The sequence below is a fragment of the Panthera onca genome, chromosome E1 (genome assembly GCF_046562875.1).
Source record: "Panthera onca isolate mPanOnc1 chromosome E1, mPanOnc1 haplotype 2, whole genome shotgun sequence".
NCBI classification, from domain to species: domain Eukaryota; kingdom Metazoa; phylum Chordata; class Mammalia; order Carnivora; family Felidae; genus Panthera; species Panthera onca.
The window spans coordinates 15,812,139-15,822,452 of NC_138352.1; the positions used below are offsets into that span (position 1 = coordinate 15,812,139).

At 52.8% G+C, this 10,314-nt stretch overlaps 1 non-coding gene across 1 annotated transcript; it reads right to left on the minus strand.

The window, feature by feature from the left end:
- Positions 1 to 902: 902 nt before the first annotated feature.
- TRNAQ-CUG (transfer RNA glutamine (anticodon CUG)) lies at positions 903 to 974 on the minus strand. Its single transcript has one exon. It is a non-coding gene; the product is annotated as a tRNA-Gln (tRNA).
- Positions 975 to 10,314: the final 9,340 nt, after the last annotated feature.

Below are 10,314 nucleotides of genomic sequence, written 5' to 3' on the forward strand. Positions count from 1 at the left end.
CTGTCATAATCCACGAGCAAATGTGGGGGCTGGGCTCTTCTGGGGTGCTTGCCTGGGCCCCAAACCAGACATGAGCCCATTTGCACAAAGACCAGGGGGGAACAGGAATGAGGAGAAGGCTGAGCCCCAGGGCTCTGCAGCTGGCAGGAGCAGGACTGAAATCCCATCTGTGCAGCAGAGTTGTGATGGACCCAAGGACCAGCTCCTCCCGCTCCCCTCAAGAGGACAGGGTCTTGCCAAGGTCACGTGGGAACACAGAGGTAGGCCCCCGGCCCTTAACTCAGGATTTGTATGGATCTGCTCTAATAATGAAAAGAATTCACGTTTCCTGGCAGTGACAGTATGAGCCCCTTTTGGTCTCCCTTTTTAAAAGCCAAGCTAGAGAGAGGAAGTACACGTTAAAAAGGGCAGAGATCAGGAAATCTCTAACATGTTCCTCCCTCTGCGGCGGTCGGGGGATGGGCAGGAGCCCTGCTGGGCCACCCACACAACCCCACTCAGAGATCTGGACCTGGAGGCTCCCTGGAAAGGTATGTGCCCAAGCGGAAGCAATAAGAGCCCCAGGCCTCTGTGCACCCTGAGGGCAGACTCGCCCCTGCACCAGACCATGTCCTCTGAGCCACAGGCAGCAGCGCTAGGGGTGCTGGTGGACATACAAGGAAAGGGGTGACTAGGGACTAGTCCTAGGGGCTAGGGACTAGGGGTGTCCTGGTGGACATACAAGGAAAAGGTGACCGGTGACCGAGGAGGGGCCAGTGGCGTCAAATGGAGACTGCAGCCAGGGGTCTCCACGTGAGCTCCAAAGTGGAGACCCTGGTCTGGGAAGCACCAGGCTTTCCTGCGGAGGGCTGCATTGCCCACTACCTGGCACTAGGAGGACACAGAAGGGCCACAGGTGAGGCAGGTTCCACCAAGATTTGAACTCGGATCGCTGGATTCAGAGTCCAGAGTGCTGACCATTACACCATGGAACCATAGGACACCAGGGCTGCCGTCAGGCTACCCTTGGTCTGAGGGCACTGAGGGAAGAGACACCAAAGTGGGGATCAAGGGAAGGGGGGACAAAAAAGAATTGCGTAGGTCCCACCAAGATTTGAACTCGGATCGCTGGATCCAGAGTCCAGAGTGCTGACCACCATACTGTGGAGCCGGCTGCTGCTGTGGGCCCTGCACACCCTGATAGGGAGACAGAAGGGGACACGGAGAGTGAGGTCTGCAGGCTGCTGCCTGGGAAAAAAAAGATGAGCCTGTAGCCGCGGATGGTTTCGCTCCATAGAGCCCTGGGTTATGGGCCCAACACGCATCCAATGAGCCACTCTGCTGCCCAGGCCCCGAGTGTGACAGGTCTGATGGTCACAGCCCCTCCAGGCCAGGGGATGAGAATGGCAGGCTCCTACAGGGGCCGGAAGAGGGCAAGGCAAGTGCCCATTTACAAATACAAGTGGATTTCTGCTTTCCCTCCTTCAGTTTCCCGTGGAAAGAAAGCTCTGAATTCATGTCCTTTTCTGCTGTTAAAAACAAAAAACCAAAAAGTCAAGAAACACAACCTTCATAGCCCAGAATGTCCGTGTCCCTGGGCAGTGGCAGCAGGTTCTGTGCTGCGGTGACGGTGGTTGGATTTTGGAAAGGAACAAAAACAATGTTTTTCCCCATCATTTGAAAAGGACTCCTAATTTGCATGATTACGAATAAACTGTTCTTTTAATTCTATTTCTTCTCTTGGTCTACTTCTTTTCTGTGACCAATAAAGTTGTTTCTCCAATACAAAACTGCTTTGTTATGACCTCTTGCTGTCCAGTTGTATAATTTGAAAAAAAATAATAAAACCCTGCACTTTCAAATAGGTATGAACTGTTCTCCCAAGAACATGCCTTTTGGAAAAAACAACTTTTATGCTGAAGCTTTTCAAGTAAAAAGCATCTATAGAACTTGCTGTTGTACATGGTGGTCTCCTCTCGAAAGCCAACAGAAGCATTGGGAAAGAGACACAGACACTGAAACCGCTGAGGTCAAACTATGAGTGTCAGCCAGGATGCTCGAAGGACATGGCTGCAGAGAGTTTAAGGACAAGGATTAAAGGAGGCTAAAAGGAGTACTCAGCGCCCCACCCCAGCCACTGCACCGGGCACCCGGAATACCCAGGCTAGGGAGCAGTTCCTAGGAGCGCTGAACTGGATCAAGCTCCACACCGGAGCGGTGGCCTCAGTGGAGGGTCAGGCCACGTGCAGGCAGGAAGGTGCTGAGGAGTACCCGCCCAGCCTTTCTTCCCTCCCCTGTAATCTCCTTGCCAGTCCCTCCCATTGGCTACAGCCCTTTGGCTCTCTTGCCCTCCAGCTTCCCGTTGGTCTCACAGAAGAGAAAGATGTGGATCTGGAGGGCAAAGGCAAGACATCCAGAACTGTAGGGAACAAATACAACCTCAGATGTGCGACCACTACTGCCAAGGGCGTTGAAGGGAGGGTGAAGGTGAAGGAGGACCTGAAGTGGGGGCCTGGGCAAAGCCAGCTGGCAGGGACTTCTGCAGCATCAGTGACACACCCAGCAGGGCACAGGGGGCAGCCCTGGCTCGAAATATCAAGACTGGCTGGTGGTTGCCAAAGGGGACGAGGACCCCTGACGTGCACCCACAGGGCTGTACTGTAGGCCGCGTCTCCACAAGAGTGTTAAGAATATTGCCTATGTTTATTAAATCCAGGCAGACAGATCAGAGACGAAAAAGTGGCCGCTGGGAGAAAACAGTGGCAACCCCTCCGGGCAACACATCTAATCAATGCCCCAGGGCAGGGACCCGACAACAAAACCACGTCGGAGGATCGGTGCCAAAAGAGCCTTCTGATGAGGTGTGTGGATGGACTTCCCGGAAGACGCCCAGAATTTGCAGATTCTCCTTCCACGTGAAAACTCATCAAAAGGTCTCCACTGTAGGAAAGGCCCAATCAGGTGGCAAGCTAATTTACAGAGATGTCCGTCAGACCCTTTCTCCAGCTATCCTAGTGAAGCCTGATTAACTCCGAACCAAAATGGCCCGGGGACAAGGAAGTAGGCGCAACAACACGGACTCCTTCTTTCCCTACCACGCCTGCCCTCCGACTCCTGTTTATACGTTTTAGTGGCCAAATGTAAATCCCACTACTGGTAGTGGCGGGGGGGGGGGGGGGTAGGAGGAGACCACCAGCCACCCGAAAGGCAGGTGACCTCACTGATGCTTTCCCTGCAGGAGACGTGCGAGGCCATGTCAGAAGAGATCCTAATTCCAGACCGGGACTCCTGTTTCCCGTTCAGGACCCACCGTCCCTGCAGCCTGGGCAGCAGCGCTTAGGGTCAAACCGCGCGCCCCACAGTTAGCGGCAGGCAGCGGGCCGTTGCCCACGGGACACTGTTGTCCCTTCAGTGCCTCACCACGTAGAGGCAGTGGCCCTGGAAAGGAGCATCCGAGCCCGTCTCCTCGGGACGGTCTTGCACGCGAGGGCACAGGAGCAAAGCGACTGACGTCAGACATCGCCCAGTTGCCGACGAGGAGCACGTCCCGGTCGTCAGCGATAAGCCACGTCCACCCGCTGGGCAAGTGCATCCCGAGCCCGTCACAGCCCGCGTCTGCGTGCGGAGAGGACAGCGGACACGGCGAGAACCACTCTCAGGACTCAGCTCTGCCGCAGGCTCGGCGCACCGCCCGGCAGTCGGCAGTCACGTGGGCAGCGGGTCACGTGTCCTGCGTAACCTCGCGGCGCCCTCGCGCCGCCGCCCCACCCTGGAGGGCGCGCGTACGTTCACGCGTGCGCACCTCACGGTGCGGATCGCGGAGGGCGGTGAGGCCGCGTGCGCGCGCGTTCCCCGGGGCCCGTCGGAGGGGCGGGGAGATGGGGGGTGGGGACCCGGGCGGGGCGCCGGGGGCAGGGGCGCGGGGTTGGGCGGCGGGGCAGGGGCGCGGCCAAGGCGGTGGGAAGGGGCGCGGGCTCCTCGGGGCTCCTACCCTCGCGGGGCGGTGGCGACTTACTCTCCCCGACTCAGCCACCGGGGCGCCCCCGGCAGGTCAGGGTCCGGGAGGCGGGGCCAGCGCAGGATGGGTGGCGCCTGCCCTTCGGAGCTCCCTTTGTATGAAAAATGGAAAATTCGGAGTGAAGGTGAGCGTTGATTAGAGTAAGAACAGTAGTAACAACAAACCTCACGTTGTACAGAGCCGATGAATACCACAGACTTCATACAATTAATAAAACAGCTCACTGATTAGCCGCGTGACGCACCGCTCACGCGTTTTCTCCTAAAATTTTTGATGCAGACTTTCCCTGTTGACGAGGCAAAGATTTGCTAACACTTTACTTATCTATCGATTTATTTATGAGAATCTTAGGCTGCGCGCTCAGTGCAGAGCCCGACGCAGGGGTGGATCTCTCAGGTCAGAGATCGTGACCTGAGCCGAAATCCTGACTCTCACTCTCAACTGACTGAGCCACCCAGGTGCCCCAAACACTGTTTTTTATAGAGTGGATAGAAAGATAATTCAGTTTTGACCATAGGGCAGTTGATCAAATTTTGTTTTTTAAAAATTATTATTGGGGCGCCTGGGTGGCTCGGTCGGTTAAGCGTCCGACTTCGGCTCTCAGGTCACGATCTCACTGTCCGTGGGTTCGAGCCCCGCGTCGGGCTCTGTGCTGACAGCTCAGAGCCTGGAGCCTGCTTCAGATTCTGTGTCTCCCTCTCTCTCTGCCCCTCCCCTGTTCATGCTCTGTCTCTGTCTTAAAAATAAATAAACGTTAAAAAAAATTTGTTTTAATTATTATTAATAGAGAAAAGATTGTCAGCTGTGCATTCTTTTTTTTCTTTTTTTCTTTTTAAAATTTTTAGTCAGTTAACTTACCTGCAATGTTGGTTTCAGGAGTAGAATTCAGTGATTCGTCGCTTGCATGCAACACCCAGTGCTCCTCAGAACAAGTGCCCTCCTGAGGTGCCTGGGGGGTGCTCAGCCCGGTAAGCATCTGACTTCGGCTCAGGTCATGATCTTGGGGTCCGTGAGTTCGAGCCCCACGTCGGGCTCTGTGCTGACAGCTCAGAGCCTGGAGCCTGCTTCAGCTTCTGTGTCTCCCTCTCTCTTTGCTCCTCTCCCGCTCGTGCTCTGTCTCTCTCAAAAATAAGTAAACATTAAAAAAAATTTTTTAATTTAAAAAAAAAGAACAAATGCCCTCCTTAAGGCCCGTCCCCCATTTTAGCCCATTCCCCTCACCCACCTCCCCTCCAGCAACTCTCAGTTTGTTCTCTGTGTTTAAGAGTCTCTTATGGTTTGTTTCCCTTTCTTCTCTTTCCCCCCCTCCCTTCCCATATGTTCATCTGTTTTGTTTCTTAAATCAACGTGAGTGAAATCATGATGGTGTTTGTCTTTCTCTGATTGACTTACTTCACTTGGCATAACACATTCTAGCTCCAGACGTCGACGTCGACGTCATCGCAGATGGCAAGATTTCATTCTTTTTCATGGCTGAGCAGTATGTCAGCTGTGCATTCTTATTGGTAATGCCACGTGCGTTCCAGCATTGCTTTTGGATTTGGCCAAAACACGTATGATCTGAGGGATTTCAGCTGCTTCAGGTATGTGACTGCAGACACTAGTCTCAAATCTGCAATGCCCTGAGAGTGGCATCGTTGACTGCAGTGTTTCATTAGGAAGCGATGGAAACCATTTCCCACGTTTGGTTCATTCATGCTCATTAATTGGCTCACAGATGTTGTTTCCACTGTTCTTTAAAAAGCTCACTCTTGGGGCACCTGGGTGGCTCAGTCGGTTAAGCGGCCGACTTAAGCTCAGGTCATGATCTCGCGGTCCGTGAGTTTGAGCCCCGCGTCCGGCTCTGTGCTGACAGCTCAGAGCCTGGAGCCTGCTTCCCGTTCTGTGTCTCCCTCTCTCTCTGCCCCTCCCCATTCATGCTCTGTCTCTCTCTGTCTCAAAAATAAATAAACGTTAAAAAAATAAAAAAATAAATAAAAATAAAAAAATAAAAAGCTCACTCTTGGGGCACCTGGGTGGTTCAGTCGGTTAAGCGTCCGACTTCAGCTCAGGTCATGATCTCATGGTCCATGAGTTCAAGCCCCGCGTCGGGCTCTGTGCTGACAGCTCAGAGCCTGGAGCCTGCTTCGGATTCTGTGTCTCCCTCTCTCTCTGCCCCTCCCCCATTCATGCTCTGTCTCTCTCTCTCTATCAAAAATAAATAAACATTAAAAACATTTTTTTTTAAGCTCACTCTTTCTGTGGTTTGTATGTGACCCAAGTAAACACAGTCCACATACTCTGTGCAGTCTTCATGATTTTTGTGAGTCTGTCTGATGTAAGTGATGTCTGTCTTGAAAGCCAATTACAAGCAAAACAATATAGGCAACCTTTAGTCTTGGAACAAGCTAGTCAACATCATGTAACAGTTTTCCTGTTAAAAAATAGATTTTTCGGGGCGCCTGGGTAGCTCAGTTGGCTTCAGCTCAGGTGGTGATCTTGTGGTTTGTGAGTTCGAGCCCCGTGTCGGGCTCTGTGCTGACAGCTTGGAGCCTGGAGCCTGCTTCGGATTCTGTGTCTCCCTCTCTCTCTGCCCCTCCCCGACTTGTGTCTGAGAGACAGAGTATATTTTTTAATTTTTTTAATGTTTTTATTTATTTTTGAGAGAGAAAGAGAGAGCAGAAGAGAGAGAGGGAGACACAGAATCCCAAGCAGGCCCCAGGCTCCGAGCTGTCAGCACAGAGCCCTATGTGGGGCCTGAACTCAGGAACAGCGAGATCACGACCCGAGCCTCAATCGGACGCTCAACCAACTGAGTCACCCAGGCACCCCCTCAAAAAAATTTTTTTAATAAAAATTTAATAAAATTTTTTTTTTTTAATTGAAGAGGCATTAATTTCAGTTCATTTGGTTAAGTGTCCAACATCAGTTCAGGTCATGATCTCACAGCTCTTGAGTTCGAGCCCCGCATCAGGCTCTGTGTTGACAGCTCAGAGCCTGGGACCTGCTTCCGATTCTGCAGCTCCCTCTCTCTCTGCCCCTCCTCCGCTCATGTTCTGTCTCTCTCTCTTAAAAATAAATAAATGTTAAAATTGAAAAAAAAAAAAAGATCTTTCGGGGGTGCCTGGCTGGCTCAGTCAGTGGAGCATGTGACTCTTGATCTCGGGGTTGTAAGTTCAAGGCCCATGTTGGGTGTAGAGATTACTTAAAATCTTTTTTAAAAATGCAGGGCAACTAATTAAAAAAAGTTCTTTCAAATGTTTTGAGAAGCATCTTTGCCCATTGTACATTTACTGGATCTCTGTAAATGGAATCATGATTTGAAACAAATGGATTTTTCATTAAACAGGCTTGTGGGGAATGATAGCTTATCGTAACAGGTATAATGCAACATCGTGGTACTCCACGAAGTCAAGAGACTTCAAAGTCAGCGGTCTAGGCCCACCCTCGCGCCCTGCTGGCTGGGTGTGTCGTAGTTTCCGTGCAGTCGGTCACCACCACGTTCCTTCTGCTTTTTTGCTTCCTGTTGAGGGGCGTCCTGCTCTCACAGTATTCTTCATTTCACCGTTGTCGCTTCCATTATCCATATTTTCTTAGTTATCAAGATTCTTGGCCTTCATGGTATCGACCACTAGTGTTTGGTTGACACTGTGATACACTTTTGAGTTTTTGAAGTTTCTACCAGACTTTTTGCTTCAGTTTTTCCTTTCAGTAACATATTTCCTTCTGGTTGTGTTTGATTTTTCTATGATCAGTAATTCTAAAGTACGCAACGTTAATCTGAACTTACGGCAAACACAATGCAGCTCAAATGCATTTTTAAGTAAGTGCCACACCCAGTGCAAAGCCAAATATGGGGCTTGAACTCACAACCCTGAGATCAAGACCTGAGCTGAGATCAAGAGTCAGACTTTTAATTGACTGAGCCATCCAGGTGCCCCCTCAGATGCATTTTTTAATTGCCCCAGGGGCGCCTGGGTGGCTCACTAGGTTGAATGTAAGATTCTAGATTTCAGCTCAGGTCATGATCCCAGGGTCATGAGACTGAGCCCTGCATGGTGCTCTGCACCTGCTTGGGATTCTCTCTCTCCCTCTCTCTGCCCCTCCCCACCCCAAGTAAATAAATAAACTTTAAAAAAGGTACTACAAAGTAAAATTTCCTCCATGCAGTGCTGAGCTCCGTGACGGTGCGATGGAATACCCGCGGGCCACATTCAGGGACTAACGTGCGTGGGTGGCGTTCTGTCACCGGCCACGTATTTCTTCGGGCCCTTTTGCCGCATCGTTACCACTTCAAGGGTCATTTCTTCTGAAACTTCCAGACTTTGTCTGGACGAGATGCTTCAGATTTGCTAAGACTTGACCTGCAGTGTCTGCCCACGAAGACTTTGGGTCGGGCCCGGTGCGCTCACTGCTGCGGCTGCGGGGGTGTCCCCGGAGCGCAGGCTTCCTGAGAAACTAAGAGGGGAAGATACCTGCTGGAACAGTGTGGGCTACTTGTGCAGAGTGTGTCCCTACACGAGAGTGCTCCCGTCCCACCTGCTTTCCCGGGATGGGTCCCGCGCTCAGTTGGGACATCCCTCGCTCCACAGGCACCTGGAGTCGGGGGCTGGGGGACCGGACCCCCTTGGGGCAACCTCTGGCCAGGTGAGCACCCAGGCAGCTGGCCGGAGCACGGCTAGGTGGAGCGTGCTGCGGACCCCAAGCGGCATCCCCCACAGTCTCCGCTCCGGGCCCCCGGGCGGGGCTGTGTTCACCTTTCTTCCACCCTGCTTCCTGGGGGTGGCCCTGGAGTGGGCATCGCAGCTGAGCCCAGGACCTGCCCGCGTGCCAGGCTTTTCTCTCCCCACCATCTTGAGTGAGAGTCTCGACGGTCAACCCATGGTGGCTGGGGGTTTAATGAGACAGTGTGTATGAAGCGCCCGGGGCAGCCTCTGGCACTGTCCGGGGCAGAAGCGGACGGCCACCGTGGCCTAGCGTTGCTCACAGCTGCGCTAGCAGCCAGAGCCTTAGACTGGACCTGGCAATCTCTGCTCCGGAGACCCGCTCCTCCCCCCTGTGGGAGGCGGGGACCCGGACCCATTCACGCTTCCAACTTTCCCCTCTCCTCTAAGGCCCCCTCAGCACATACACACGCACATCTCTCTGGTCCTGAAAACACCACCAGTGACCCTTGGTCTGCTCGTGGCCAGTCGGCCCAGGACGAGATGCCCAGCGTCCTTAGACATGGGGGAAATGCAGCACACCCACGAAAAGACTGCCCTCGCCACGCATTGGGAAGGTGGGGGCAACAGGAACCCTCACATGTGGCTGGTGGGAACCTAGAATGTTGTGGCCACTTTGGAAAACAGTTTGGTGGTTCCTTCACATTTCCCCAAGGAGTTTTGGTTCTTTTCTTGGGAGTGCGGTGTTTGCTGCTACTACACGGTTTAGATGGTGTCCCTGTGCCTGCGCTGTCTCGGGGTTCAGGGACTGACCCGGGGGACGTCTCTGTGCCTGCGCCATCTCGGGGTGCAGGGCTAGGAAACAGACAAGTGTGCGTGAACCTGGGGATTTGGGCTCATCTCTGATTGTTTCTGTGTCTAACAGGGCGCCTGGGTGGCTCAGTCACCTAAGCATTCAATTCATGATCTCTGCTCAGGTCTTGATGTCAGGGTCGTGAGTTTAAGCCCTGCGTTGGGCTCCACGCTGGGCATGAAGCCTACTTTATTTTATTTAAAAAAAATTTTTTTAATGTTTATTTATTTTTGAGACAGAGAGAGACAGAGCATGAATGGGGGAGGGGCAGAGAGAGAGGGAGACACAGAATCGGAAGCAGGCTCCAGGCTCCGAGCCGTCAGCCCAGAGCCCGACGCGGGGCTCGAACTCACGGACCGCGAGATCATGACCTGAGCCGAAGTCGGACGCTTAACCGACTGAGCCACCCAGGCGCCCCAATGAAGCCTACTTTAAAAGAAGTCACTTTTCGGGAGAAGTCACTTTTCGGGGCGCCTGGGTGGCTCAGTCGGTTAAGCGTCCGACTTCGGCTCAGGTCATGATCTCGCGGTCCGTGAGTTCGAGCCCCGCGTCGGGCTCTGGGCTGACGGCTCGGAGCCTGGAGCCTGCTTCCGATTCTGTGTCTCCCTCTCTCTCTGCCCCTCCCCCATTCATGCTCTGTCTCTCTCTGTCTCAAAAATAAATAAATGCTTAAAAAAAATAAAAAAATAAATAAAAGAAGTCATTTTCATGCTTGTCTTTTTGTCCACATGAAGGTTGGAATGAGACCCGCCTCTGGTCCAGAGTCAGCAGCTTCTTCTAGCCTCTCCTCGCCTGTCTGTAACTCACTCTCCAGTACCAGA